General features: G+C 41.2%; 1 long non-coding RNA gene across 1 annotated transcript; it reads right to left on the minus strand.

Annotated features, from left to right (window-relative positions):
- Nucleotides 1-393: 393 nt before the first annotated feature.
- LOC121807085 lies at nucleotides 394-2,905 on the minus strand. Its single transcript, XR_006051748.1, has 4 exons — nucleotides 2,558-2,905; nucleotides 2,419-2,482; nucleotides 1,130-1,193; nucleotides 394-636 (listed from the first exon to the last, which is right to left on the minus strand). It is a non-coding gene; the product is annotated as an uncharacterized LOC121807085 (long non-coding RNA).
- Between the last annotated feature and the right edge of the window lie 772 nt (nucleotides 2,906-3,677).

The following is a 3,677-nucleotide window of genomic DNA, read 5'->3' on the forward strand; positions in this document are numbered from 1 at the left end:
CGAATTTAATTGGTGGTACAATACTTTCGTTGATCAGGGCAGGTGATTAAAGGACGTGTGCAGTCACTGGAGAGGTGTCAGGCAGCGCCAACTGTCGCAATGAAAGGACGTCCTGGAGAGAAGGAGGAAGCGTATCAGAGAAGCTAAGCCAGCTGGCACTCTGAAAAGGGTGCACCTGTACGTGAACAGTCGCAGAAATTTGAACAGCGCAGAGATCCCAACAGTCGTAATATCAGTATAATAGGCAGATTTCAGGATCGTATTTCACTTTCACCCAAAGCGACCACAGTTGTCACGACCCCATTTCCTAAGGATAGGAAGCACGGGGAATCGTGACTAGTGGGGAAATTAAGAAGCGGGGAAGAAGGGGATAGCAATCAAGGAAATACGAAATATCGATCAAAAGATGAAATTTCATTAATCAAACAACGTTCAAATCCCGAAAATACATAACGTAAGTGACATAGTTTGACAACTCAAAGGAAAGTAAAAAGATTCTAAAAAAACGTAGAGTAGCGGAAGCAGATGAGAGTTTAGCTACTACTATGTATGAAGACACAATAGTACCCGGAAAATTTTTTGAATATGTTTCTTGAATCATCGCTCAACATCCTCCGCCTCCCGACCTCGCTCAACCTGCACATAGGGAAAACATATGCAGGGGCTGAGTACTTGATGCACCCAGTGAACTCATGCCCGAAATACATTTATCGCTAAAATATGTCAAGCCATCATAGAGTGAATCTCAGGTTTTACTTTAAAAAGGCCGAGAAACACCAAAATCATCCCTTAAAAAAATAGTGTCTGCGCAGACAAACATAATCCTCCATCATATACCATATCTTAACCATCATGTGAAACGAGAATGTGGCCACAAACTCGATCACTGGACCGGCCGACCTAGGGGACGGCTCACGATCCCCATCAGTGCACTAGCCTAAGTATGGCTTAGACCCTAGTTAGACCCGAATTCGTTAACCATCAAAGTCTAGTAGAGTTTTATTCTAGTAGACAATCAGATAGGCAATTTCAAAACATAAAAACACTGCATGACATACTATTTAAAAACCATCCTTATTACACCATAAACATACCAATTTAAAATAAAAGTTAAAGTAATAAAGCCCACCTCGATAGCTTAGAAATTTCCTTTTATAACTTCTCGATCCGACTTTAACGAGCTTGCGAACCACCTTCTTGAAAAAGTATATAAAGTACACATCAATTTCAATAACGACAACATTTAGAATGCATGCACTCTAATTAAAGTCTTTTATCTCATTTTCTTGGTTTTCGTGCATTCTTGATTATTCGGCGGCCGCCCAAGGCATCGTGTGCGACGCCGGTCGGCCGCTTACGCCCATAATTCCTCCGTTGGCTCCTCGTATTTCCCTCCATAATATCGAAATAATTTCTCAAAAATTATTTAAGCGTATAATTATCGCAACTATTTCTCTTCGAAATTATATTTATTTCATACCTTAAATTATTCCGAGAATTAAATAAATAATTCCCCACAATTAATTTTCAGCCCAATTATTTATTTAGAAGTCCCATGACTTAATTATTTTCCCACCTTATCTCTCCAATTTAATTAAGAAGCCCCAAATAAAATAAAAGCGGGCCCAAACTTAAATAAATCATCCAATTAATTTATTAAGCCCAAATTCCTTAAATAAAGCAAAGGCCCAATGTTTTTTTTTATCAAGGCCCAAGTTAAAAGTCAAAGTAAAAGGAGTCAACAAAAATACTCCATTCTCTCTCTCGGCACTTCCGCCTCCCTCACTCTCCTTAACAAAAATTTTCCCCCAAATTTTCCATAGATCATCCCAAATCCGTCGGCCTCCATCGTCCTTACGCCGGCGACCTTTACGCTGTTTCGCCACCACCACCGTCGTCTCTTCCGCGGAAAACGCTGATGCAGTGAGAGGACAAGGAAGTCGTCGCTCAGCCGCCGCTGCTGCTGCTGCTGATTCGCCGATTCGCCGCAGCCACCGCGACTGTCTTCCCCGGCAGAAATCGCAGCTGTTCGCTGCTCGCTGGCGGAATCAGGGACACCGCCGCCGTTCCACACCAGAAACTGCCGCCGCTGTTCGTGAGCAGCCACCGGAACTCTTCACCGGCTCCGGACAGCCCCGACGTCAATCGGAACAGCACCGAAACCAACCCGAACAGCCCCGCTGCTGTCGCAGCAGCCCCGAAACACGGTCGCAGGCCCCGACTTCAGACGGGACAGCCCCGATTCACCTCCGAACAGCCCCGAAACCAACCCGAAAGATAAGTTCTAAAACAAGGTTATATTCTTTCGTGTTTTCGATTAGCCACGGCGGTGTTCGATTGATGATTGAGTTATGTGTGGGAATGATGTACGACGAACATGATATGAATAACACCGATCAAAAGGAAAAGGATTTTTACCTTCGTTTGATTGTGAACTTGATAGAGCCGAAAGGAATGGCTTCTTGAATTTGGCGGTTTGAATCTGTCAACAATTATATACGCTTGAAATTCTGAAAGAATTTGGGAAGATTGATATATGAACTTTGAATGAATTTACCTATGACTTGGGATGATTGAAGCACAAAGGCAGCAAATTCCTTTACTCTCTCGTTTCTCTCTCGGCTCTCACTCTCTCTCACTGATTTTTGCTTGAAAATGTTGAAGTGAAAAGGGTAGGAGAGGAGATAAATGAAGGATCTTGATGTATTAACTTGTGTGACTTTTGATTTTAGAATTGAATGTGGAAGATGGAAGATAAGGAGTATGGAAGATGGAAGGTGAAGAGAGTTGGAGGTGGAGAGCCTCCTGGAATATTCGGCCGAGTGGTGGAAGGGAGAAGGAAGGAAGAAAAAAATTTCTTGGGCTTGCTCCCATTTTCTTGGATAGATATGGGTAGGGCTGGCAAATCGTGCGGATTGGGTCGTTATCGGGTCGCAGATTGGGTCGTTATCGGGTCAACCTGATAATGACCCAACCCAATAAGGCTTAACCTGAACCCGACCTATTAAGGAAACTGTAAATCCGAACACGAACCCGACCTGCTACCTTCAAATCCGAACACGACCCGCACCCGACACGAACCCGTTATCGACACGATATAATATGGGTTGACACGACACGATAACAACCCGAACCTGATATTACACGATTAAAACCTAATATTACACAATTAAACCTTAAGTTTTAACCTAATTTACACAATTAAAATTCGTTTTATACTATTTAAACCTAATTTATAAGAAATTAAAAAATTAAAGTAATATATATATTTTAAATAATAATAAAAATAATAATATTATTTCTTAATGGGTCAACCCGATAAGGACACGGATCCAATAAGACTTGACCCCAGCCCAATAATTTCGTGCGGATTCGTGTCAGATTATCGTGTCGTGTCGAAAATTGCCAGCCCTAGATATGGGCTCCAATTAAATTGTGTTGTTGGGCTCAATTTAATGTAAACCCATGTTAGAAATATTATTATTTAGTTAGATTTTTAAATGACTAGGGTCCAAGCTATTTTGTAGATAGACAATTGGACTCTACTTAAATTTGCAAAGCCCAAAATAAATTCATACTTTATATTTTCGTATTTTACTTCGATAATTAAAATTCACGGGTCTTTATTTAATTTTGTTAACTCGTTCTTCACAACCAAAAATTAAAGTACGTTTAAC

The sequence above is a fragment of the Salvia splendens genome, chromosome 6, assembly GCF_004379255.2.
Source record: "Salvia splendens isolate huo1 chromosome 6, SspV2, whole genome shotgun sequence".
NCBI classification, from domain to species: domain Eukaryota; kingdom Viridiplantae; phylum Streptophyta; class Magnoliopsida; order Lamiales; family Lamiaceae; genus Salvia; species Salvia splendens.